The sequence below is a fragment of the Panthera onca genome, chromosome B2, assembly GCF_046562875.1.
Source record: "Panthera onca isolate mPanOnc1 chromosome B2, mPanOnc1 haplotype 2, whole genome shotgun sequence".
In the NCBI taxonomy this organism is placed as follows: Eukaryota; Metazoa; Chordata; class Mammalia; order Carnivora; family Felidae; genus Panthera; species Panthera onca.
This window is the reverse complement of record NC_138343.1, coordinates 57,042,424-57,054,612: the sequence shown is the minus strand read 5'-3', so window position 1 is coordinate 57,054,612 and position 12,189 is coordinate 57,042,424. Positions and strand designations below refer to the sequence as shown.

General features: G+C 38.8%; 1 non-coding gene across 1 annotated transcript; it reads left to right on the top strand.

Annotated features, from left to right (window-relative positions):
* The first annotated feature begins 9,283 nt into the window (after positions 1-9,283).
* On the top strand, positions 9,284-9,388 carry LOC132668088 (U6 spliceosomal RNA). Its single transcript, XR_009605457.3, has one exon. It is a non-coding gene; the product is annotated as a U6 spliceosomal RNA (small nuclear RNA).
* The last annotated feature ends 2,801 nt before the right edge of the window (positions 9,389-12,189 follow it).

Below are 12,189 nucleotides of genomic sequence, written 5' to 3'. Positions count from 1 at the left end.
GGAAACTTGCAACAGACAAGTCATATAATTATGAGGTGGTACTATAACACCAAAGTGAACTTTTAATGATTTTGTTGCTAGGTGAAGTATCTCTCCTTAAGCCTCTATCTCTTATGTCTTCATTACATCTAACAGCATAAATAAATAAATAAATAAATAAATAAATAAATAAATCTACATAACAATGTCCATGTTCTTCACTGTGTTCTTTATCTGAATGATGCTAGCCAGAAGGAGTTAGTACTCTACCTGCTTGAACTTTGCTCCAGACCACCTGTTCTCTCCGTCCTGGGAAGGGCTGCTTTTGATTACAGCACTCCTTGGGCCTGCCAGGATTTCGGCGGCCCCGGCTCATAGTTGATTCCAGGGCAGACTGTTCTGAGCATGACCTGCTGGCATCCCAACACTGTGTGTGACTACATGCTGATCTGCCCAAAACATTTTTTGACTTTCTCCCAGGCCGCCTACACTGCCACTGCCTCTTCCTCCTCCTCCTTATTGCCTAATCAGTGCTTAAAGGATTTATTTCACTATCTTTAGCCCAAATGTTAGAAATGTGTTGCTGCCATATCAACCAGCCTTTGTCTATACTCTGTATCAAGTCTGAAATACTCTATACCAAGTTTGAAGCATATTTCAGTCCTTATTTCCATATGGTTCTTCACTTGTCTAGGACAGGAGATAAAATTCACCACCAACCTATTTGAAGTATCCAGTTGTATAAATGCCTCAGGTTTTGTTTCACCATTAAGTCACTGAGCTTTTCCAGGCATCTGAAAATATACACATGTGAATTCTCCATGATTTGTAATCATTAGTAACCTGAAAAATACCACGTTGTTATGGTATCTTTAGATGAGAAATATGGTGGGTCCATGGGGTTGATAGGAGGTAGTTGGGTGTCACTTCATTTTATAGATCAGTTGATCAATTAATTTAAAGATTTTATTTATTTATTTTGAGAGAGAGAGAGAGAGAGAGAGAGAGACTGCAAGTGGGGGAGGGACAGAGAGAGGGGAAGAATCCCAAGCAGGATCCACACTGTCAGTATAGAGCCCAACTCTGAGCAGAGCACAGAACTCAGGACTGTGAGATCATGACCTGAGATGAAATCAAGAGTTGGATGCTTAACTGACTGAGCCACCCAGGTGCCTCTAGGTTTATTCTTGTAGAGCAGAAGTTGCAAACTGAAAAGTCAGTGTGGTAGGATGGGAATAAAGGTGGGAGTTTAGGGTGTAGGGAGCTGTATGATGAGGTATACGAATGAAGACAGCCCGCTTTGTAAATGTATATCATAGCAGCATTATTATAACCCCAAACAAACCCTGACACCTCAGTTCCTTTTATTATTATTTATTTCTATTTCATCACACTTGATTTTTCCTTGTAGATGTCATAGTTCTTATAGAGGTTTGTTTTCTAATAATGTCCTAAGTTGAATGCCTTCAACTTAAAACATGCTTTATATTAAACCTATAAAGATAGGGATGCCTGGGTGGCTCAGTTGGTTAAGCGTCCAACTTCAGCTCCGGTCATGATCTCCCGGTTTGTGGAGTCGAGCCCCACATTGGGCTCTGTGCTGACAGCTCAGAGCCTGGAGCCTGCTTTGGATTCTGTGTTCTCTCTACCCCTCCCCCACTTGCTCTCTCTCTCTCTCTCTCTCACTCTCTCTTTCTCTCAAAAATAAATAAACATTAAAAGAGAGAGAGAGAGAGAGAGAGAGAGAGAGAGAGAGAGAGAGAATAAACCCGTAGGGATGATTTTTTACTTCCACCAAAGTATATACTCTTATCTCATTTTTTACAAAATCTATGAGGAATCCTATGTTTCATTTTTCTACCTTTGATGTAGGCATGAATGCAAAGACATATTTCTGTATTCTAAGAAAATCAGCAGCACAAGTATAAATGATAAATGGCAGTTCACACTGGGTTTGTGAGTTAGAGAGAAAATGGAAAGTGGTTATTATTGGATTGAATTGGAGACAGGAAGCAGCATCTAAAGGAGGCATTGCCACTTAGCTCTGGATGTGTCATGTGGGAATGTCAGAATATGGGCCAAGCTTTGCCAGATCTTCTGATTTTTCATGAAAGGTTAGATATTTGGATAAAAATCTTCTGATCCAAATATGGGCTACCAAGTCAACTTATAAACAAATGTATGGGTCAAACGAAGCACAGTGCAGGCGATATATGGATGAGGGCTGCCTATTGGGGATCTTGGCTTAGAGCATGTATCTATATCTGAATACGGAAGGTTATGAGAAAGAATTTTAGTTCTTAGCTTTTCTACATAATTATGATGCATATTGTTATTTTCAGCTAACACTGAGCAATTATAACCAAGGAAAATTTTCCAGAGACAGAATGAGACTCAAATAGGGAAGTGACATCCTAAGGACTTGTGTGAAAGAAATCCATGTGGCATATGCAGAGGAATAAATGGAATGAGAAGGACCTGGACCCCAGTCTGAAAGACAATAAGAGACTCCATTCAACCGCATTGGCCAAGGGTCTTTTCATTTGTTACATGGTGATGAGAAATTAAAAATTGATATGAAATCTGTTGTGATCTATTTCTCTCAGAAAATTATGTATGTGGGGGGTATGTGGTTGGGGCAGGAGAGCAGAGCTACTGCAGATGAGATGTTGGTCAAGGACTAAACTTAAGCATGAGCTGGAGTTGGGAGTCTCAGTAAGAGATCTTGTGATGGAAGGTCTAATGTGGCCTCCCCTCAATTGAGTCCAGGACAATGTGTCAAACTTTCTTTCCCGGAGCACAGCTAATTGGTGGACTTGGCTAAACTGGGAGGTCCCATCCTTTACCACATCCTGACTGGTAGAAATACCAACACTTCGAAAAGATAGTCTGGAATTGAACATAATTTTCAAGGAGAGAGTTGCCTTTTTGCCTTTACTGGTTGGTGGAATAAGAGGCTTCTCCTAAAATAGTGGGTTGTAGATATATATGTGGTCTTGCACTAGTATCTATGGGTGTTCCATAAATTTATCCTTGAATCTCTCTGGGAACCTGACAGAGGTAAGAGATTCCATTGATTCATGAAGATGGTAGTTTTGAGTGCCTCTATTAAGCACCTAATGTTGAAGTACTTCAGACATCACTAAAATCCAGTCTATTTTCTCCTGAGGAACTTTAGAATCTTGATACATTTCTCTACCAGCTGTCCCCACCCCCATCTCTATTTTTTTTTTTTTTTTTTTTGAGAGGGAGAAAGAGAGAAGGCACATGCACATGCATGTGCATAAGCGGGGAAGGGGCAGAAGGAGAGAGAGAGTCTTAACCAGGCTTCACGCTCACCAGGGAACTCTGAGGGGCTCTATCTCAATGAGGGGCCTCATCTCACTGACTGTTGGTTGAATCATGACCTGAATTGAAATCAAGAGTCAGTTGCTTAACTGGGTGCTGCCTCCAACTCTAGTTTTTAATAAATTCTCAACCAAGAAGGGGTCAAGCCTGATTGAGTCAGGTGTGAACTAATGGGCTGGTGTTTGGAATAGGTTTCTTAGGGAACTAGAATAAGGTTTCTCACTGGACACAAGAATTGATAAGATTGTGCACCATCAAAGCTGTAAAAAATTACAAAGAGGAGGTGAATTTAGGAAGATTGCTAAATCTGTGGCTGCAGAGGCAGGAAATAAGTTGGAATTTGAGGATTAGAGATGGAGAAACAGAAAAAATCCTGGATCAAATTGGGGTGTGATTGAGTGGAAGAGTAAGAATGATTCTGATCAATTGCTTAGAAGAGTGTGACAAAACCTGTCGGTGGGCACTGCAAGAAAATCTGCTAGAAAAACCTTCCTGGAGCACTATTTAGAATGTCAGTTGTTTAATGGTAGTTTACATTACATTACTTCCCACATTACAGCATCAAATGCAAATTTTGCATGAATTTTTAAGACAAAACGTAGGACTTCAAAGACAATTTACCCTTGCCTAGGCTGCTTTGGGTTGTGCTAAAGCCATCAGGGTGGCATGCCCAGTCTCTCTCCTTTGTTATTATAAAGGATATTTCAGTGGGAAAGTCTGAGAGTCAAGGGAGGAACATCAAAGAGTGGTCTAGGCTTGCTCTAATGGGCAGTAGGTGCATGGTCATGTGGATGGATCAGATGATTTTAAAGGCCAAGGAATGAAACGTTTTTGTTTTTTTTTTTTTAATTAAAAAATTTTTTTTTAACATTTATTTATTTTTGAGACAGAGAGAGACAGAGCATGAACGGGGGAGGGTCAGAGAGAGAGGGAGACACAGAATCTGAAGCAGGCTCCATGCTCTGAGCTGTCAGCACAAAGCCCGACACGGGGCTCGAACACACGGACCGTGAGATCATGACCCGAGCTGAAGTCGGCCGCTTAACCGACTGAGCCACCCAGGCGCCCCAAAAGTGGTACTTTTTAAACAGTGAGTTACAATGGTTTAACAGTACATGAAACCATTTAAGGGCATTGTTACTCGTGTTGGAAAAAAAAGAGAAACAAATTAAAAAATTCACATTTTTAGCATTTTTTGTGAATATTTTGTTATATGAGGTGACTGCAATGGGTTGTAATGTATAACATATTTACTGTGGATTGTGCTAAAAAATTAAGTCACTATTCTAAAATTTTTTTTAGTTTAAGTAAAACTGTTCCTTGGTTAAGTAAATTTGACCCTGTAAACAAATTTAAAGTCTTTTAACAATTTTAACAAGAATTTTTTCTTTTTTTAAATTAAAAAAAATATTTTTAATGTTTATTTATTCCTGAGAGATAGAGAGAGACAGCGTGAGCAGGGGAAGGACAGAGAGAGAGGGAGACACAGAATCTGAAGCAGGCTTCAGGCTCCAAGCTTCAGCACAGAGCCTGATGTAGGGCTCGAATCCATGAACTGCAAAATCATGACCTGAGCCAAAGTCGGACATTTAACCAATTGAGCCACCCAGGAACCCCTCAAGTATTTTTTTGAACAATAAATATGCTAATGCAAATTAGAACATCAAGCTCATTTTTTTTTTTTTTTTTTTTTTTTTTTTTTTTTTAAGGTTTATGGCTTATCAGAGCAAGGAAACCAGTGGAAATAAAAATGCCTTAGTACAGCACAAGATGTCACAGGTCTCTAGCATCTTTACACATTTATTTTTGGGGGTTAAAATAAATACATGTGTTTAAACATCTCCTAAAGAATAAAGGAGTCATGTTTTCAACAGATAATTTTCTTAATACATTTTATGACTCCCCATCATGTCTTAAATCTTAGTGTTCCTGCTCCACAGACTTTTTCTAGGTCTTTGATTTTTACTTTTATTTCTGACAGTGATATTTGCAGCATTACCTCCCAGCATCTGGCTTGGCTTTTAGTAAGGATTATGTAGAGTTTTTCCTTCCTGATTACCCCTCTTCTCAGTATCAAAGCCTAAAGATGCAATCAAATCAGAAAAACAGCAGCCTTTATTTCTTAGGACATTTGCACTTCTGAAGACAGCACACTGGTGCATACCAAGTTCCTAGTTCCTCTGCTCAGCTCAGGAACATTCCTTCTGGACACTTTCTCACATGTACATTCAATAAAATCATTGAAAAGTGATAGTAGGGCAAACCAAGAATTCTATAACAATATTGACTTAAAAGGAATAATATAATATTTATGTGTCTCCCGGCCCCACCCCCATCCCAAATTCATGTGTTGAATTCCTAACCTCCAATGTGACTTTATTTGGAGATAGGGACTCAAAAAAAAGGTAATTAAGGTTAATGAGGTCATAAGTGTGGGGCCTTAATCCAAGAGGACTGCTGTCCTTATAAGAAGAGGGAGAGGGGCACCTGGGTGGCTCAGTCGGTTAAGCGGCCGACTTCAGCTCAGGTCATGATCTCAAGCTCTGTGAGTTCGAGCCCCCCATCGGGCTCTGTGCTGACAGCTCAGAGCCTGGAGCCTGTTTCAGATTCTGTGTCTCCCTCTCTCTGACCCTCCCCCGTTCATGCTCTGTCTCTCTCTGTCTCAAAAATAAAATAAATAAACGTTAAAAAAAAATTAAAAAAAAAAAAAAAAAAGAAGAGGGAGAGACACTAGGGTGGTTCATGCACAGAGAAGAAGCCATTTGACGACACTGGAAGAGGGTGGCGGTCTGCCAGCCAAGGAGAGAGAGGTCAGAGGAAAAATCAAACCCGCTGACACCTTGATCTTGGACTTCCAGCCTCCAGAAATGTGAGAAAATTTATTCCTCTTGTTGAAGGTACTCAATATGTGTGTGTGTGTGTGTGTGTGTGTGTGTGTGTGTGTGTTTATGGCAACTCTTGCAAACTAATACATTGATTGTGTTTCCTTTTTGCTGTGTGTTCTACAAAACTCAGAACCAAACATGAATTTCATATAAACCATACTGTTGTTTCTCATTGTTCACATGTTTTTGGCCTTTCTTTTGTGACACAGATTTTTTCTATTTAAATTTTATTAGCTTATTATTTGTTTTCATTGTTTACTGCCTGAAAGCCTTGCAGGACAGAACCAGGACAAAGAAATAAATAGCACTTTAAATGAATTCTTTGTCCTTATAAGTTCTTCTCCTCTTTTACAGGCTTACCTTCTCAGTGTCCTGTGTTGGTCCCTTTTCATTTTCTAGACCCTTTAATGTTGGAGTTCTGCAGGGCTCAAACTTAACTTTGTCCTGTGTAAACTGGCTCCCTGCAGGATCTCCGTCAGTCTCCGGAAAATTTAAGTACCAGGTATATATACATTCAGCCGAAACTGTTCCCCTGAACTCCTCACACAAATATCCAACTGTTTATTCAATATCTTCACCTGGATATCTAACAGGCATCTCATATTTAATCTGTCCAAAGCCAAGCCAAGCTCCTAATTCTTCTCATCCCTTCCTAGGGTTTTGATAAACGCCATCTTGGTCTTGTCCATCCCAGTAAACAGCGACTCATCCTTCCAGTTGTCTAAACCTAAAACCTTGGAGTCAACTTTGACTTTCCTTTCTTTCATCTCCAATTTTAAGTTTCATCTGAACTGTTGACATTTTACTCATCATCGTCTGAAGTTTAGGATGTCCATCAACAAACAATAAATCAAGCCCTGATTTGATGCATTTATCAAATTTCCTGGTGTAAATATTCCCACCATGGCCAACCAGTTTGAGACTTCTAGAGTGCTGTTATTTATTTATTTATTTATTTATTTGTTTATTTATTATTTTTTGATTTTTAAAAATGTTTTATTTATTTTTGAGAGAGAGAGGGACTAGCAGAGAGTGAACCTAATGTGGGGCTCCAACTCATGAAGTGAGATCGTGACCTGAGCCTGAGTCTGAGGCTCACCCAAGGGAGCCATCCAGACACCCCTACAGTGCTGTTATTTAAGATGGAGTTGGGAAGACACTACAGCAGTAGCACTCCCTTAGCATTTCTACCCTTCAGATTCAGGAGGCATGCATAACCTCAAAAGCATGGATAATAATAAAATGTAGCCAAATAGGAAGTGATTAGTTTTAAATATTTATTACCTTTGTTTGTATGAAATTAATTTAATTTTAGGTTGATAGAATTTAATTTTTAGTGACGACTGTTTTACAACTGGCTTGCAAAATTCCTGGAAACTTAAATAATTGCTTTTGTGAGCTGGCAAGAGTGGGCTCTGGTACAATACTGGCAATTTTGCTTATCATCCTGTATCAAATGGCTATCCCTTCCAATCACTCTTTATCCTCCTTATCCTGCTATATTTTTCTCCATTAGTATTTAACACACACACACACACACACACACACACACACACATTTTTTTTTTTTCTTGGCACTGAAACTTCAGGGATGTAAAATTTGCTTATTTTGTTCACTTCTGTATCCCCAGTGCTTAGAACAGGTCTTGCACAGCCCTTAGGTGCTTATGTATTGAAAGAATGGATGAGTTTATTAATATTTTGTTCAAAATGGATATTAGCTTGTAATGGAAAAAAGCAAAGAACTGGGAATCAGAATACTATTCTGTGCAGTCGCTGCATGCAACAGTTACTCTCACAACTTCCCTATGAGGGAAGTATTATTATTATTACCATTTTACAGATGAGGCAACAAGGCACAGCTTTGCCCAATGACAAATAGCAGATAAACAACACAGCCAGGATTCACACTCTGACATTTTGGTTCCAGAAACAACACAATAAAGAAAAAGGTTATTTTTTTTTAATTGTTGAAAAATTTAAAAATGTACAGAAGTAGATGGAATAGAATAATGAAATTCAAATATCCATCATCCAACTTTAATATTTATCAACTCATGGCCAATTTCTTTTCATCTATACTCCTTTTCCTGACTACATTATTTTGAAAGTAATCCAAATAATCATTTTATTAATATTTCCATGTTTATCTCTAAAAAATAAATACTAATCCACATTCTGGTTGGAAATTTTGTACTGTCCATTTTTGGCCTAGTGTTTGTGGGTGCTATTTAATTTTTTCTGAAATAAAATTTCCTCATCTGCAGAATGGATACACTATTTTTTCTCAGATTTTTTTTTGAATATTGATTAAAGCAATATATTCAAAACACTTCGTTCAACTACAAAACATTATATAAAGGTTGGGTTTTCAACTCCTATGTCATTACCCACATTGTGCTATTCACACACTTAAAGGCTCTACATCAAAGCGTAGGTTGGCTGAGTACAGACAAGCATGACCTGCTTTTTCCCAGCAATGTGGTTTCTCAAATAACATCATGCCTCATAAATACGCCAGAGTTCTTACAGAGAGTCAGCAGTTACATGGAATGTATCAGTCCTTACAAGACTGCAAAGCCTTAAGAGAAAACAATAAAGTATTACTTTTATATTATAAAAAAGAAAAGCTGTTGAGCATCATAAATATTTACAAGAATCTATCACAACTTGCTTCCCAAATAAGAGTCTAAATGTATGTAACATTGTACAAGGGTGAGAGACAGAACAAAATGAGAGGCACACCTTCATGGAGCCTCAATTGTATTCCATCATAAATAACATAAAACATTCTTTTAAATAATAATCATATCAATATACACTTTTAGAGTTCTTAATATGTGTCCAGCACTGTTGTAAATGTTTTTGAATATTAGCTCATTTAACACTCACAACTCTATGAGGTAGATGCAATTATCTCCATCTGGCGGTTGGGGAAACAGAGGTACAATGAGGTTAAGAAATTTGTCAGCGTCAGAGAGCAAGTAGTGGGGAAGCCATCATTTAAATTCAGGTGTCTGCTTTAGAGCAGCTTCTGCTGCTGTGCTATTTCTCCTATCAAAAGAAAAAGGAGGGCTCACTTCAGCAGCACCTATACTAAAATTGGAACTACACAGAAGATTAGCATGAGCCCTGTGCAAGGATCACACGCAAATTCATGAAGCATTCCGTATTTTTCTGGATTGATGCCAAGTTCAGAGTATTTGTGGTAGTCATGCTCCGCTGTTAAGTTAGAATATTTGGGTGAGAGGTCATATATCATGGTTTACTAAATAAATGACTTTGGGTAAATAAAAAATAAAAAAAAAAAGAAGACGAAGCAGAAGAAAGAGAAAGGAAAAAGGAACCAATAAAGCAATGGCTTTCAAACATCTAGGTATTCAAGTACTCCCTTTGCAATTCTTATTCATAAAAAATATTCAGGAAATCAACACACTGGTCAGTTGCTTATATTTTCTTCTAAGACACACTTGAAAATAAATTCATATTTACTAAAATAAAAAGAAATACAGGTGACCCTTGAACAAGATGAAGGTTAGGGGCACCAGGCTCCATGCAGTTGAAAATCTGTGTATTACTTTGGACTCCCCAAAACTTAACTACTAATAATCTGCTGTTGACTGGACACCTTACTGATAATATAACCAGATTAACACATATTTTGTTTGGTCTGTATATGACATACTGTGTTCCTTTTTTAAAATATGTATTTTTTAATGTTTATTTTTTATTTTGGAGAGAGATAGAGAGACAGAGCATGAACAGAGGAGGGACACAGAGAGAGGGAAACACAGAATCCAAAGCAGGCTCCAGGCTCTGAGCTGTCAGCACAGAGCCTGACATGGGGCTCAAACCCACAAACCATGAAATCATGACCTGAGCTGAAGTTGGATGCTTAACTGACTGAGCCACCCAGGTGCCCAACATACTGTATTCTTAACAATAAAATAAGCTAGAGAAAATAAAATGTTATTGAAAAAATCATAAGGAAGAGAAAATACATTTACAGTACTGTAAAAAATATGCATATAAGTGAGCTCATGCAGTTCAAACCTGTGTTGTTCAAGGGCCACCTGTATATTTACATGTACTTCATTCCAGATGATCTCATTTATCATGATCTTGGACGCATTGGATTATGGAATAGACTGCAGCAAAACTGAAACAAATCAGTAATTAAGGTGGCAAAATTTTAATTCATGGCAAGTGTGTTGTGTAGAGTTGGGCCTTCTGGGCACATTATTCTGCTGTCAGAAATGTGTGTAAGAAGTGTGAAATAAGCTGATTAGGGACTGAGGCTTAGAAAACAAAAAACAGGGGCACCTGGGTTTCTCAGTCAATTAAGTGTCTGATTTCGGCTCAGGTCATGATCTCATGGTTTGTGAGTTCTAGCCCCACGTCGGGCTCTGTGCTGACAGCTCAGAGCCTGGAGCCTGTTTCAGATTCTATGTCTTCCTCTCTCTCTCTCTCTCTCTCTCCCCACCCCTCCCCCCACTTCCGCTCTGTCTCTCAAAATGAATAAATGTTAAAAAAATTAAAAAAAAAAACCGAAAGACAAAATCTAGGGATACATATCTGTAAACAGTGGATATTAGTCATGGGGTTTCTCAGGAGTTCTTATTTCCTGACACTAGGGATACACCCTGAATAACAGTCCTTGTTCTCAAGTACCTCAGAGCCTACTGGGCAAGACAGATCTGTAGATATTTTAGAGCAACGTGATACGGAGTTCGAGAGGGATTTGCAAAGATAGTAAGTTTGTAGGGTAAGAAGTGTTCCTGTTCTGTCTGGGAGAATAAGAAGTGGCTTATTTATGACTTTTAGAGAAAATGTGGAAGAAAGAGAAAGACTTTGAATCTTGCAGAAGGGTAAGAAGGGAAAAGCCTAACAGTGCCATTAGTCAATCGCACGGAGGAAAAAAAAAATTGCAGCTAAGGGATCTATGCCAATACATGCAGAACATGTGTCCATGTTGAATCTTTTGTCTCCACAGCTCAAACTCCCTTGACTTTTACACTTAAGAATTGGAGGTGGAGCTAGAATTGTGTTTGCTTCAAGAGCCTATCATGTTTGGGCTTGTCTTATGACGAAGTGATGTGGGGCTACCAAGACTGCCTGACATTGAGACAGTATAATATCATGTTTAGGAAATAACATATTTGGAATACAAATCACTAGAAAGTAGAGAAGGCTGCATATTAATCTTTGGGGTTTTGGGGTCTGGAGACCAGATTTAATTCTGGGCTCTATCTCTTGCCAACTGTGACATGTGGGTAATTAATTTAATTTCTTGATGCCTTTGTGTTTTCATTTGTAAAACTGGTGGCACCACCAACTTGGGGGGTGGTTATAAAGATTAAATTAGATCATGTGTATGTAGAACACATTCTGGCAACAAAGAACTTCATGGAAAATAACTTGTTATGTGGGAAAAGTTACCACTGTTGGTTAGATTATGTGTGGGTTGGGAATGGCCAGCCAATGTTTTGAGGGAGGAATTATCCTCTAGTTTAGGTTCTTGGAATTCAGGTTTAAATTCCAGGATGAGGGAGTACAAATGGAGGACAAGTGGAAGTCAAAAAAGCAGAGGTATCTATACTTCCTGATGGCAGTGGCAGTGGTGCCAGTAGCTATAGAAGTTCAAGCTCCACTGGGGAACACTTGGCCCCTTCAATACCAGGCATTCAGTGTAAACTTCAGTGGGCTGCAGTAGTGTGCATGCTTTTGTGTGGGACAGTAGAGACCCCCTCAGTAAACCCCATTCTGGCTACTGCATTGGATGTCAAGGGCGACAGGAGACATCACTTCAGTAAGCTAGAACAGAAGAGTACAGCCAATACAATATTCAGAAGAACACATTCTTAATTTTTTCGGTGGCTCAGTTTTCCCCAGAGCATGCTAGGACAGAACCAGAAAAATCCTGATGCTTGATTACCATTGTGATTATTTTTTTCCCTTGGGCTGGTGTGTTCCGGGAA